The following is a 15,723-nucleotide window of genomic DNA, read 5'->3' on the forward strand; positions in this document are numbered from 1 at the left end:
TCTCAGCCTCTCCAGTGTGGTGCAGCAATTGTACTACTTGGACTCTATCCTGTGAGCTAATCTAATAAGTTCCTAATAAGTTTTTTTTTTTTTTGGTCTTTTTGAGACAGGATCTCCCTGTAGCCCCAGCTATCCTGGAACACACTATGTAGACTAGGCTGGCCTTGGACTCACAGAGATCCTCCTGCCTCTGGCTCCCTAGTGCATTGCTGGGATGTGTGCCACCACGCCTGGCTCCTAATAAGTTTCTTTAGCGAACCCTAACAGTACCCTGCCTGTCTCTGCCTCTACAGTGCTGGGATGATGAGCCCACCCAGGACCAGTGTTTCTACCTGGGTTCTGGGCATTGAGCTCAGTCTTGTGCTTGCAAGGCCAGTGCTACAGATTGATCTGTCTCCAGCCGCCATAGTGTTTTATCTCCCACCCCACATTACCCTGTGCTCACCCCTTCCTCCCTTTACACCCGTCCTTCCCTTCTAACACTTCAGCTCCCACTCTGACATAATGTCTGATCTTTCAGATGTGAGTTAGCTAAACACAGACTATATCATGCGTTTCTCCAAAATTTTTTTTAGTTATGAAAAATAAGTTTAAGTTTACAGAAAATTGCAAGATCTGCAGAAATCTTGTTTATCCTTCAACTAGATTCCCCTAATATGAATATTACACAATCACCAGTATGTTCATTAACATGAAGCAGCAAACATTTCCAAACACTTGCCTCACTATATAACATTTGTTTTGGTTGCAGCAGCTCCTGCCAGAGACTCCGTGGAGGGAGCAATGTCTAATGGAGTGTCGAGCATGCTTCTGGTTGACCTGATGCAGCTGGAGGACTACACGCCTATGATCCCAGACGTAGTGACTGGTTCCCTGAACCGTGCTGGCTTTGAAGCTTCGGATCCACACATAATTCAGCTTCTCTCTCTAGCTGCCCAGAAATTTATCTCAGATGTTGCCAGCGATGCCCTACAGTGCTGCAAAATGCAGGGCATGGCTTCTGGCAGCTCCTGGAACAAGAGCAAGGACACAAGTACACTGTAACCATGGAGGACTTGACCTATGCCCTCAGGGAATATGGCATCAATGTAAAGAAGCCACACTACTTCACCTGAGCCACCCAAACCAGACTTGTCTGTCCCTATGTCCCCACAGCAGCCTGTTTTCATAATAAACTTTATTGTGACAGAAAAAGGAAAAAAAAAATTGTCTTGACTCTAGGACTCACAGCAGAAAGTTCTGGGCCGTTGCTCCCCTGTGTTAGGCCCACCTGATGGGTCAGGGCACTCACTCTGTAGGCAGCAGGAGGAGCTGCTCAAAGCCTTAGAGAACCCGGAGGAGAAGCTCACCAGGCCAAGGAGCACAAAAAGCATGCAGAGGACATGGGCTATGCCAACACCAACAACCTGTTTGGGGACAACAACCTGCTGGAGCATGTGGAGTTCTAGGCCAATGTGGAATACATAGTAATAATAGTAGGGCCTGGAGACACGGCTCAGCAGTTGAGTAGGGATTGCTCTTCCAGGGGACCTGAATTTGGTTCCCAGCACCCATGTCTGGCAACTCACAACTGCCTGTTATGCAGCTTTGGGAGGACCCTCTGCATTGACACCTACAGTCTTGTGCTCATACCCCCACACAGTCATATACAAAATTAAAAATGAAAATTGATAATATTTAAACTTTTTTTTTTTTTTTGGTCTTTTTGAGACAGGGTCCTGCTGTAGCCCCAGCTAACCTGGAACTCACTATGTAGATCAGGCTGGCCTTGAACTCAAGAGATCAGCCTGCCTCTGCCTCCCAAGTGCTGGGATTAAAGGTGTGTGCCACCACACCCAGCTAAACATTTTATTTATTTTCATGTGTATGTGTATATGATTATGTGTGAGTATATGTGCCACAGTATGCATGTGGAGAGGGTTCTCTCCCTCCGCCTTTATGGGAATTCTTGGACTCAAACTTGGGTCCCCAGGCTAGCCTGACTAGTGCCTTTAACATGACCCTAATAATACTATATTTTTGTTTAGGTTCAGCTTTCAGCTGTTCTTGAGACAGGATCTCACTGTGAATGGGCGGGTCTGTTCAAAGTGGAAAGCTGAGGCTCTGAGACTAACAGAACAAATAATAGGAGCCTGTTGCAGAGAGAGGGATGCAGACAAGACGGTTAAAGGATAAAGGGGAGCCAGGCGGTGGTGGTGCAGGTGTTTAATCCCAGCCCTCAGGAGGCAGAGGCAGGCGGATCTCTGAATTCAAAGTGAGTCTGGTCTACATAGCAAGTTCCAGACCAGCAGTGGTTACAGGGAGACCCTGTTTGAAAAAAATTATTTTTGTTTAAATATATAAATAAAGGATACAGGAGTGCAGTTGACAGGACGCATAAGTTATGAAAACTGAAAGAATGATGGGGGAAAGCACAAGCGAAGAACAGGTGCAGGGAGCTGAGGGAGATAGATGGGTTGAAGATCAACCGTAGTATGAAAAAGCCCAGCGGAGGAGAGACTCCCACTCTACCCCCTTTAATCTTTTTTTCTGATGCACTCTCACTATATAGTCCTGGCTGATCTGATTGCTATGTAGAGCAGGCTACCCTTGAACTAGGAGGTCCACCTGCCTTTTCCCTTTGAGTGCTGGGATTAAAGCCTACACCACCATCTCCAGCAGCTGGTGGTTCAGGAGTCAGGAGCTGGTATCTGTAGTCTGTCATCTGACTTTGAGAGCTCTGCCTGTGTATCCCAGTCTGTCCTATAATTCACTGTGCTGCTCAGGTTGGCCTCAAACCTCCCTTACAGCTTTCCACTTTATCTCTTCGGTGCTGGGCTTTGGGGGTTTGCACCACCATGCCTTGTTTATTGTCTATTGATTGGCTTATTTGTTTTGGCTGTGCAAATACCTTGTGTAGTCTGTTCTTAGTCTTTGGCGTGTGTCTGTGGTGCTGTGGATCAAACCTAGGGCCTTGCAAAGCAAATATTCTTCAAGGCTGGAGAGATAGCTCAGTGGTTAAGAGCACCGGCTGGTCTTGCAGAGGACCAGGGTTTGATTCCTAGCACCTACATGGTAGCTAACAACTGTAACCCCAGTTCCAGGGGATCTGAGGCCCTCTTCTGACCTCCTTGGGCACTGTAGGACATATGTGCACTTAGATGCAGGCAATACATGCATACATATATTAAAAAAATGTTTTTTGAGACAGGGTCTCCCTGAAGCCCCAGCTGGCCTGGAACTCACTATGTAGATCAGGCTGGTCTCGATCTTACAGAAATCTTCCTGCCTCTGCCTCCCCAGTGCTGGGACTAAAGGACTGCACCACCATGCCTGGCTAAATAAAAACATTTTTAAAACAAATAGTCTTCTACTCAGCTGTATCACCACCAAATGATTCCTTTGCTGGACAGATAGTTGGAGTGTAAATATTTTCTCTTTGTGGATTACTTCCTTTGCTGTAGAGAATCGTTTTTTTGGGAGGGGGGTGTCTTTTTGAAACAGCATCTCCCCATAGCCCCAGCTGGCCTGGAACTCACTATGTAGACCAGGCTGGCCTCAAACTCAGAGATTTGCCTGCCTCTGTCTCCCAAGTGCTGGGATTAAAGAAAGGCTTGCACCATCACGCCCGGCTTTTTAACTTTATTTTTATCTTATGTGTATGAGTGTACTACCTGCATATAGGTAAGTGCACCCCTGTAGTACAATGCCAGATGAGGACAGAAGAGGGTGTCAGATCCCCTGGAACTGTTGTTGCAGTTGTTAGCCAGCTGTCTTGTGGGTGCTGGGAATAGAACACAGGTCCTCTGTAAGAGCAATCAGTGCTCTTAACTGCTGAGTCATCTCTCCAGTCCCAGCCTAGTTTAAAGTCTTCAGTCATTACCTCTATAGTTTCTTCTAGTACAATCAAATTTCAGGAGCCAGGCATGATGGTGGTGTCAAACTCCCATAATTCTGAGGCAGTGTGCTGGATAACTTTAGTGTCAACTTGACACACCTGGGTTGAGGGACCCTCAACTGGGGAATTACCTCCATTAGACTGGCCTGTGGCCATGTATATAGGGCATCTTCTTGATTGTTGAGTGATGTGGGAGGGCCCAGCCCACTGTGGGTGGTGCCACCCCTGGGCAGGTGGGCTTGTGTTGCATAAGAAAGCAGGCTGAGCAGGGGCCAGGAGAGCAAGCCAGTAAGCAGCGTTCTTCCATGGCCTGTGCTCCAGCTCCTGCCTCTAGGTTCCTGCCTCTAGGTTCCCTCATGAACTGTGACCTGGGAGATGTAAGACAAAATGAACCCAGTGTTTTGTCACAGCAATGAAGAAACTGCCAAGAGTTGGAGATCAGCCTGGGCTATATAGCTAAAGCTAGGCAGGCAAAAACTACACAGCTAAATCCTGATTTATGTTTTGTTTGTCATTTTGAGACAGGGTCTCCCTGTAGCCCCAGCTGGCCTGGAACTCACTATGTATACCAGTCTGGCCTTGGTCTCACAGATCGACAGGCTTCTGCCTCCCCAGTGCTGGGATTAAAGCCTATTCTACCATGCCAGGCATCCAATTGTTTGTTTTTTAAATAATTTATGTGTATGCGTGTGTTGCCTGCATGTAGGTAAGTGCACCCATGTCCTACTATGCAATATTGAGGACAGAAGAGGCTGTCGGGTCCCCTGGAGCTAGAGTTACAGACAATTGTTAGCTGCCATGTGGGTGCTGGGTTCTTCTGCAAGAACCGCTGAGCCCCCCCCCCCCCAATTGTTTTTTAAATAAAGGCAAGGGGCTGGCTGGGATATAACTCTTGATTGAGTGAAAGTCTGGGTTTGATTCCCTGTACCACATAAAGCTAGGCATGGTGGTGTTCAAGTGGGACAGTGAGGCCAATGAATCTACTGGAGAAAGATTTATTAGGGGAATCTAGACGAAGGATAAACAAGACTGTAAACTTTTTTTTTAGGTCAGTGAGAAATAATTTTAATGAAAGAATTTTACATTTTCTTCCCATATATACTGCCTTTTGAATTTAGGAAATGATATTGTAATCCATTTCACTACAAGTAAAATATTACAAAGTTATTTACAGGAAAATATTAACAATAACTCAAACTGGTGTGGGTTTTTTTTTTAGTTTTTTTTGTTTGTTTTTTCAGGGTCTTTATTCCAGTGCGCCTAGCAAACAAGTCAAAACAAGTCACAAATTCCCAGAGTGAAGACGGGGAGGAATGGGATGAAATGGTGGCATCAGGGGAGAATGTCGTTAGCAGCACTGCTCTGATTCCCCAATTGTTTTTGAATGAAACACCCCCTGTGCAGTGAATTCCCAGCAAGGCTAGCCTGCAGGAGATTCACCCTGAAATTAGGAAACACCCCGACAGGGGAAGCAGCTCTTTCACTAAGTTTAACAAGAGCCTTTTGTTCTGGGAACCACAGTGCCTGTTCTGACCCAAGCTGTCACAGCAGTCCCTCCATCTCTTTCATAAAGGCTTCATAGATATGGTCCTTGCTTTGTATTGAAACAGGAACAGAAGGACCAGATTTGGGGGCTGCTTTGGCGAGAGGCATAGCAGAATCATTCCCTTTATTTTCCCGATGAACCCTCAGTGCAATGGGCACAAATCTGATAATCTCTGCCTTGCGGTTGGTGATCTGTGGCTTGGCACTGATGGTTGCTGTGGCTTTTTTCTGGATGGTGGCTACACTTGTATCACCCGCCTGGGGTCGCTGAATCAAGTTGGGTGGGGCACTTAACACTCCTGGGTTCCGCAAGGGAGCTGGTGGGAAAAGCCCAGGTGGAGCAGGTCGGAGGGGAGGCACCAAGGGTGAGCGCATCATGCCAGGATGAGGTGAGGACATACCTGGAGGAGCAGGGGGAGGTAGCCTTGGTGGGGGTCCTCGAGGAGGGCCTGGGGCAGACCTGGAGGTGGACCTGGGGGAGGCCCAGAAGATCGGCCTGGTGGTGGTCCTGGAGGTAAGAGTCATGGTAAAGGCCCACGAATTCCTGGTGATCTCAGGAATGGAGGCACCCCTTGAGGAGGCCCAGGAGGAAGGCCTGCAGGTGGAGCAGGTGGTGGTCCTGGCATGGGAAGGGCTTGTATCTGAGAAGGAGCAGCAGACTTCGGGGTAGCCTGTTGCTGGGAGGAAGAAGTTGCGCCCTCAGAGTGAGAATCCTCCTTGTGCTGCTTCAGTGACGGCTTTTTGGCTTCATCATCATCCTCTGAAAATTCCTCCACTTCCCTTCCCTCCTCAGGGATTTCCTGACCTGCCATTCGAAGCATCACGACTTGGAGAGGGGTCAGCTCCTTCATGATGTTCTTCTGGGATTTTCCAAGAATATCAGCAAATCGTACACTGTGACCTGACTTCTCTTCAGGGTTGTCCCTCTCACAGTGCACAAACTCATCACCCTCACTCTCTCCCTCCGACCTGTCCGTGTCACTGTCGTCATGCTTATCCTGATCCATGTCCTCAGGGTAGCCGTCATCACTGGTGCTGGACACGTTGTCCTCATGGCCCCACTGAGCAAGCTTGGGCCTATACAACACATCTTTGTGTCGCCTACAAGGGGGAAGACCAAAAGCGAAGCCCATTTTACGGCCATACATCTGCAGGACTTGGGGAGGTGGAGGCCCAGGTGGAGGGCCAGGAGGTTTTCTGCCAGGCGGCAATCGTGGAACACCTTGTCCGAGAAGAGGGAGGATAGGAACTGCTCTATTTGGAGGCCCATGCGCGGAGGTCTTCTTAAGGATGGAGGGTGGCTGGGTACCAGGAAGCCGAATGTCCTGGCTCCAGATGTTGGAGGGGGCTGGCGGCATATGTGGCAAAGGAATGCTCTCGAGTTCCACATGCTGGGCTTTCTGGACAGCATCAAAGTACTGGCTCAGCTGGGCCCTCTTCTGATTGCAATCCACTTCCAGTTTTCTCAACTCTTTGTAAATATCTGGATTTTCTTTTTCATAAAGTTGTAGAATGCGTTCAAAGGTTTCACGCAGCTTTTTATGCTTGTCCTTTAGGACTTTCTCATTTAGCTGTGGCTGTTGCACTGGATTAAATTCCATTTCATCCAATTTCTCCAAGTCCCGGATAATCTGTTTGGGATCTTTCATCTTCAAAACTGCAACTCGTACCAACATGCGTTGTTTTTTGTTCTTCTTTAGTTCTCTTTTCCGGGCTTCCTTTAGAGCTCGGTCTGTCGGGTTCATAAATTTCCCATTCTTCGTGGATGACGTTGATCGCCATCCCATGTTGACAATCTGTATGGTTTACTTCATTAAAAAAAAAAACAAAACACGGGGCTGCGGGGGTTCGAGGGATGGCGAGGCCAGGCAGCGGGCAGCCCTAGCGTCCTTTCTCTGGAGGGGTCTTCACCTCTGCCTGCTGTAAACTTAAACATATTTGCAGAATTAGATAAAATTTTGGAGAAACACATGATACAGTCTCACTATATTTAGCTAACTTGCATCTGAAGGAAAGATCAGACAATATGTCAAAGTGGGAGCTGAAGTGTTATATGGGAGGAAGGGAAGGGGTGAGAACAGGGTAATGTGGAATGGGAGATAAAACACTATGGCGGCTGGAGACAGATCAATCTGTAGCACTGGCCTTGCAAGCACAAGATTGAGTTCAATGCCCAAAACCCAGGTAGAAATGTTGGTCCTGGGTTGGGCTCATCATCCCAGCACTGTAGAGGCAGAGACAGAAAGGGGATTATTAGGGTTCTCTAAAGAAACTTATTAGGAACTTACAGGATACAGTCTGAGTAGTCCAACAATGTCTGCACCACACTGGAGAGGCTGAGAATCCAGTAGTTACTCAGACCACGAGGCTGAATGTCTCAGTAGTCCCAATCTGGCACTGATGGCCTAAGGGACTCTGCTAGTCTTCAGTCTCTGGAATCAGAAGAGGTTTGTCACAGCAAGATGAACTCACTAGTGAGAAAAGGCAAGTGGCAAAATGCAAAAGCCATTCTGCTATGGTCTTTTATATGGGCTGCCATCAGAGGTGGCATTTAGGGTGGGTCTTCCAGCTTCAAATGATCCAATCAAGGTCTCTCTCAATGGGTGTGGTGGTACACGCCTTTAATCCCAGCACCAGGGAGGCAGAGGCAGATGGATCTCTCCAAATTCATTGCCAGCCTGGTCTAGATAGCAAGTTCCAGGCCAGCTGGTGATACAGGAAGACCCTGTCTGAAAAAAGACCAAAAATAATAATTTCAAATGAGTCATGTTGTCTTTTTCTGTGTTTTTACTGAGTTGTATTTACACATCTGGTGTTACTACTTTAATTTTTATCAGCTGTATTTTTTACTTGCAGTATTTGTAGTGTTCAGGTGGGACTTTGATGTGATAATGCTCAGTGTATACTTTTAGAAAAGAATTCCTCAGACCAGGAGCTCTGAATGCCTAGTGTAAGCTCCATATTATTTCCTGAGTAGGATATTAGCTGAGAGAGGGTCCACAGCTGTTTGGTATGGCCACTGTGCAATTCTCATACTTGCTGATTAATAACAGTGGTTGCTTAGATTTCTAAAATTGTTGGAGAATAAACAAAGTATGTAGTATACTGGAATTTTAGCTATAAAAATAGAAGTGGGAGGGAAGTTGGATGGGTGGAGATAGGATTAAGTCTTAGATGGACTTGGAAGAAAAAAAGAAAAAAAATCAAGGTGATTAAATTAGGGGTGGAGCTAAAACTCAGGGTTAAGAGCACGGGATGCTCTTACAGAGGACCTGGGTTTTGTTCCCAGCACCAGTGTGGTGGCTCACAACCATCTTTTCCAATGAATCTGATGCCCTCTTCTTGCCTTCCAGGGCATTGCACACATGTGATGTACTTATATACATGTAGGCAAAACATTCAAAAAATAACTGGGAGGTATGAGTGGATGATTAGTCCCAGTGTGCTTAGGAGTTTGCAAAGACCCTGTCTCCAGGGATGGGAAGTGGCCCCTGGCAGGGGGGACCAGCTGCTAACAATCCGGCTGCAGAGTGGGCAGGTGGGACATGGCTCAGCACACTGCTGTTTGTCCCACAAGGAGGAAGCTTAGCGTGGTTGGCACTTATAGGAATGGCTTGTCTCATATCCATTATTTCCTAGTTGAATTTTCAAAAACACTGAGGCCTTATTTCTATGTTGGATATGATTGCAAACCTCTCACTATCTGTGCAGTTAACAGACTATGAAGGATGAACTGTAACACTGCTTTTTTTTTTTCTGTAAAGATGGTCTCATACTGAGCCTGGAACTCCTGAATCTCCTACCTCAACCTTGAGTGCTGATACTTCTCTGAGGCACCTGTCTTGCTGACAATTTTTAAAAATGCTTAGGTAACTTAGTCCAATAGGTATTTAATAAAACCATTTTTTTCCTAGAATAAGTTCATTTTGTTCAATTTATCAAAACCATGTGGGGTCTCTCAGGGAGACAGTCTGTGAAAATACATCAAGATATTTTCCCTGCCCCAAAAAGTCTTTTAGGAGAAACAAAATGAAAATTCTTTCCAGATGGAACCAGAGTCTGGGTCCTCGCTGGTGTCTAGGGGAGCAGTAAAAGGGCACTGGACTCTTGTGGGTGGGACTCTGAGGTGATGTCACCAACCCATGAGGCATTTGCCACCTGACACATGGGGCAGGAGTGAAGTTACTGTCCCCAGGAGGGCAGGGGGTGGTCCGGTGCGGGCAGCCACCCAGAGGACAGACCCTGGCTGGTGGTGGTAATGCTCTGTTGGTCTGAGTCAGTTCCTGGCCCAGATAACCCAGACTGTAGATAGCCTGCAGGTCAAGGACAACCCACAAGGTCGCAGTTAACCGGCAGATCAGCACTTGAAGGGGAACCAAAGCTGGAAGATGTCTTTGGCGGTGCAAAACTTGTGTGTAGCAGTTGTGAGCTCATAGGTAGGTGTGGTTGCCCAGCAGCATCTCCAAACTGAACTGTGCCTGGTCCTGCTTCATGCCCTCCTGTGTGAGCCGGGAAAAGATGACCTTGGCACCTGTGACCTGGTTCTCCTTGCCTGTGTCCTGGAGCTGCTGGCTGGGCATCTGCTGGCCAACATCCAGGTGTACATGGAGCTGGAGCAGGGCAAGTCTGTGGACTTCTGGAGGGACATGATGACCATCACAGAAGATGAGATCAGCAAACTTCGAAAGCTCAAGGCCTGAGGCAAAGGCCCAACCTAGGATGGTGAGGGGGTCAACACAACAGTCAGCTCCAACCTGCAGTTGGTGTTCAAGGGTAAGGCGGTCAACCAGCTTCAGGTCTTCTTCCAGGACATCAACTCCAAGATCCTCATGGGCAGCCCCAACTTGGGCATGAGCTACTGGGAGAGTCTGAGGCAGCTGCTGCGTGCACGTGACCTGGGTCAGGCTGGGAGAGTGACACAGGACGTGCTGAGGTAGAACCTCCATAAGCTGAACCAGAGCATAGAGTTGAAGCAGCTCTTCCCCATCCTGCAGGCCCCGGCCATCTGAGGTCCCCGCAGAGGGGAACCCAACGGGGGTTGGAGGTGAGGGTGGGGGGTAAGGAGGATGCTGAGGCCAGGCTGTAGCAGGAGGACCTGGTCCAGCAGAGCCTTGACAACAACACTGACCGCTACAGCCCGAGGCTGCTCAGGACGCATGAGCTACCGCTGGACACTCAAAAGTGTCTTCAGAACCAAATTCCCGACTAAACCAAATTCCCGACTATCCGGAGGTTCGTTAGACAGCCTCTTTAATGACCTTGGCCATGCACTTACTATACACGTTCTGCCACTTCTGACAACTCCAGATTCTCCTTCTTCAGGCGGGCAATTTCTCTGTCCTTCTGTTCAATTCCTTTATGAAGTTCCTCATTTTCTTTAAGTGTTTCATAGAGAGCTTTCCTCTGTTTTTCTGCCACTTCTTTCCAGTATTGAGAGGATGGAATTTCTGTAATCAGATCAGATGCTTCCTGGGTGACTCCTCCAAACTTTTTATTTTCACTAAGTCCTGGGCCAGAACTGCAAGTCTTAGACGTTAACTGGTCATTCCAACGTTTCCTTTTGGACAAGCCTTTTGGTAACTCCTTTTCTCTGCCAACAAGGGGCCCATCTGCAGAAGGCTGAATCATCTTCAGAGTTCTTCCTGAGAGAGGGCCGTTCTTCAGATTCTCTGGGATTCCGTCTTGTTTTGGCTTCAAACAGGGATTCATTGTTCTTGAGATGCTCCACCTCCTCCCCCTGTGGCAGCTCCAGCTCCTTCTCCTGCATAGCCTTCTCCACCTCCACCCTCTGCAACTCTAGGCGGTTGTCCTCCTGGATCCTCTTGATGTGCTTCTTCAACTCCTCTGGGGTCTGGAAGGTTTTGAGCAGCTCCTCCTGCTGCCTCTGAGTGCCAGTGCCCCTACCCACTTGGAGCACCCGACCCAGGAGAGCAATGGCCCAGAACTTTCTGCAGTGGGTTCTCAAGTCAAAACAAATGTTATATAGTAAGACAAGTGTTCGGAAATGTTTGCTGCTTCATGTTAATGAACATACTGGTGATTGTGTAATATTCACATTAGGAGAATCTAGTTGAAAGATAAGATAAACATATCTTGTATTTTTCTGTAAACTTAAACTTATTTTGCATAACTAAGTAAATTTTAGAGAAACACATAATATAGTCTCACTATATTTAGCTAACTGATATCTGAAAGGAAAGATCAGACAATATGTCAAAGTGGAAGGGGAAGTATTATAAGAGAGGGAGGGGTGTAAAAGGAGGAAGGGGTGAGCAAGGGTAATGTAGGGTGGGAGATAAAACACTGTGGGGCTGGAGACAGATCAATCTGTAGCACTGGCCTTGCAAACACAAGGCTGAGTTCAATACCCAGAACCCAGGTAGAAATGCTGGTCCTGGGTTGGGCTCATCATCCCAGCACTATAGAGGCAGAGACAGGAAAGGGACTATTAAGGTTCTCTAAAGAAACTTATTAGGAACACATTAGCTTACAAGATAGAGTCTGAGTATTCCAACAATGGCTGCACCACACTGGGGAGGCTGAGAATCCGGTAGTTAGTTGGTCAGTCCACCAGGCTGGATGTCTCAGTAGACCCAGTCTGGTACTGATGGCCTAAGGGATTCTGCTAGTCTTTAGTCAGTTGGTCACAGCAGCAAGATGAACTCACCATTGAGAAAAGGCAAGTGGCAAAACACAAGAACTCTGTTCTGCCACAGCCTTTTATAGGTGCCGTCAGAAAAAGCCCACATTTATGGTGGGTCTTCCATCTTCAGATGATCCAATCAAGATCTCTCTCAGTGGGTGTGGCAGTGCATCCCTTTAATACTAGCACTAGAGAGGCAGAGAAAGGTGGATCTCTGTGAGTTCAAGTCCAGCTGGGGCTACAGGGAGACCCTGTCTCAAAACAGACCAAAAAAAAATATTTTTCATTTCTGTTAATCCCAGATTCAGTCAAGTTGACACCCAGGATTAGCCATCACAAGTCCACCCCTTGTCAACTTGACACCCAATAGCATCTCCTTATGTCATGCTTAATTTTCAAATGAAAACAACGGCAAGGTCATAATTCCACCTAACATGATATAACTATCCTGGTATAATCACAAACATGCATATCTTTGAGTAGGTGGCAAGGTCTTCAAGGAATGCCTAGTATCTCATAACCTAAATATGATAATATAGATTATAACACTTAACCACTTAACAGTTATCTCAGTTACACATTCAAAAGGGAAACAACACAAATACCTGCTTAATATAGGTGAATAGATGCACAAGCATATTCTTAACCAAATAGGACAAAAACCTGGTGTCAATTACAATCCACATTTCTGCAACTGGTCAGGTGGCCTCAGCTGATATTTGTAACTACCTTCCTCTACTACCCATTCTGTATTTCTTCCACACCAGCAAGTACCTCTGCAGGTCTTGGCTCTTTCCCTGGAGGAGCGACCCATACCTTCATCCCTGGAGGGTCTGGGCCATTTGTTGTCCTATCTTGATTGGACTGTTGCAGTTTCCCATTGCCCTTAATCACAGGACATGGTAGCAACAAAAAGATGCCCTAAGGAATCTCCTACCTTCTAGACTTAATCTTCCTTACCCGCATGGTGGAGAAAGAGTCCAATTTCCTCCTGGTAGTCTAGATCAATCACCCTCCTAATACTGTTATTCCTTTCTTGACCTGTTGACTTAAGGGCATTAGAAGCCCAAAGCGGCCAGGGGGAAGTCTTAGCTTCCCATTCAATGGAATCTTTGTTGTCTTTTGCTAGAAGCACTTCCCCCTCTGAAACCAAAACTTGTAAGCCAGGACTGGCTGAAAGAGAGTACCCCTCAGCCCCCCTCCCTATCCTCTGAGAAAAAGCTGCCCTCCACCTGACTCTGGAAATCCCCTTCATTGTTCAAATCCTTTCCTGGTATCTGTTTATGCTTTCTATGAAAATGGTCTGGGGCAGAAGAGATAGAATGTTCTGCCCAAGGTGAGCTGGCCAATGACAGTATACCTGATACATCTGTGTATGGTCTCTATGGGAATAAACTGGGGCAGAAGAGAAAGAACGTTCTGTCTGGGTTTTATTTTATTGTAATTTCTTTTCTTTTCTTTTTTTTTTTTTGGTCTTTTTGAGACAGGGTCTCCCTGTAGCCCCTGCTGTCCTGTACCTCACTATGTAGACCAGGCTAGCCTTGAACTCTCAGAGACCTGCCTGCCTCTGCCTCCCAGGTGCTAGGATTAAAGGTGTGTGCCACCACGCCCGGCTGTTATTTCTTTTTTTATTTATGTGTGTGGGTCCCTGTGTCAGTGTGAGTATATGCAAGGGCCAGAAAAGGACATGGGATCCATTGGAGCTGGAGTTACAGGTGTTTGTGAGTCACCTGAGGTGGGTGCTGGGATCCATATTCTGATCCTGGTGACTGAGCAGTTAGTACTCCTAACCCTGGAGCTACTTCTCCAGCCCCTAGATGCTTTTTTTTTTTTTTTTTCCTTTTTGAGACTGGGTCTCCCTTTTGCCCCAGCTGGCCTAGAACTCTCTATGTAGACCAGGTTAGACATAAACGCATATAGATCCACCTGCCTCTGCCTCCCCAGTGCTGGGACTAAAGGCATGTGCCACCATACCCGGCCCCTAGATGCTTTTTTTTCATTGACTGCAATAATTTTCACATTAGTTATTGGATAAGGTGTGACCTTTATTTTTGATCTTTTTGAGACAGGGTCTCCCTGTAGCCCTAGCTGGCCTGGATTCACTATGGAGACCAGGCTGGCCTCGAACTCACAGAGATCCGCCTGCCTCTGCCTCCTGAGTGCTGGGATTAAAGGCATGTGCCACCATGCCCGGCAGGTATGACATTTTATTGTCAATATACAGTGATCAGATTTGAATAAGGTGATTTTTTTTAATGTTGCAGGTGGACAAGCCCTGACTGCTATGCATTCCAGGCCAGAACTTCAGCTGTTGGGCTGTATCACCCACCCCAGGGGAAGACATAATGAATCATCTAGATCCTTATCGTTTCTTTGTTTTAAGAACATTCAAAATTCTCCCAAGCTGTTTTGAAATATTCAGTTAGTTCTTTTCAGCTGTAATGTCTTACTGCGTTACATAGCACTGGGATTCTTTCCTCCTTTGGGCTTTTTCATACTTTGGTTGATCCTTGTACCCATCTTTCTATCTCCCTCAGCTCCCTGTACCTGCTCTTCCCTTATACCCTTTCCCCCATCATTCTTTCAGATTTTTATAACTTACGTGTCCTATCAACCGCACCCCTGTATCCATTAACTGTCTTTTCTCCATCCCTCACTCTGGGACATGACCGTATTATTTTCCTGTTAGTCTCAGAACCTTAGGGTCCCACTTCAAACTGACGCACCCATTCACTGACTGACCACAATACCCATCATCCTCTCTGGCCACTTTCTCCTCAAAGGGTGTGGAAAATTTTGCTCTTTGCCCCAGGCTCTGCTTTGTAGGGATCAGCTGGTTTCTTTTGCATTTCAAAAAGTTGATTTGTCCTCCAGCAGGTCAAAACTAACTTCCCCAGCATCCATTCCCTCAAGGCATTCTAAGCCCAGTGAGGCAGAACCAGAGTTCTCCTATTCCTTTGACTTCTGGGAACTGTATGTAGTGGTGACGTTTTCAAACCAGCCTGAATGCAAATGTCTTGGTTTGTCTTTAACTCCCAGAGGGTTACAGAGATAAAAATACAGTAATTAAGAATCTGAAGAAAGTTTAACAATGCAATTTTTTTTTTCAGACTGGGTCTTGCTATGTAGCCCAGGTCGGCTTACTTCTTACTGTGTATCCCAAACTACTCTCCAAGTTGTGGCATTCTTCCTGTCCCTGCATCCTAAATGCTGGGCTTACAGGTGGGTCACTTAGCCAGTTTGATAATGGGGATTTTTGTGTTTAAGTGATGGGGAAGGAATGGAGAGCCTCAGGCAGGCTAAACATAGAAGGACTGAGCTGCAGCCCCCAGTTCCTGTCAATGGGATTTCAGTGACCAGTTGAAGCCACAAATCCCTCACCTTTGAGGGAAGTGCCCCTAATCTTCCTCCAGGCACATAGGGCAAGGGCAGGTCCCAACTCCTCCCACTTCTGGGAATTCCATCACTGTGTGATAGAATTTGCATCCCAGATGGTGTAGGCCTCAGTGCTGTTCCTCAGGCCTCCTCTGCTGATAGGTCCATGCAGGTAAACTGGGAGGACCTTAGAAAGGCCCAGAAGGACTGGGGGGAGCTTAAACTGGGAGGACCTTAGAAAGGCCCAGAAGGACTGGGGGGAGCTTAAACTAAGTGGGGTGAC

The 15,723-nt window shown here is 47.0% G+C and overlaps 2 pseudogenes; both read right to left on the bottom strand.

Annotated features, from left to right (window-relative positions):
* Positions 1-5,419: 5,419 nt before the first annotated feature.
* Positions 5,420-7,209, bottom strand: LOC103745792 (annotated as a pseudogene).
* A 3,487-nt stretch (positions 7,210-10,696) lies between these two features.
* LOC103745807 lies at positions 10,697-11,131 on the bottom strand (annotated as a pseudogene).
* Positions 11,132-15,723: the final 4,592 nt, after the last annotated feature.

This window comes from Nannospalax galili, unplaced genomic scaffold, assembly GCF_000622305.1.
Source record: "Nannospalax galili isolate Female #2095 unplaced genomic scaffold, S.galili_v1.0 scaffold283, whole genome shotgun sequence".
NCBI lineage: Eukaryota > Metazoa > Chordata > Mammalia > Rodentia > Spalacidae > Nannospalax > Nannospalax galili.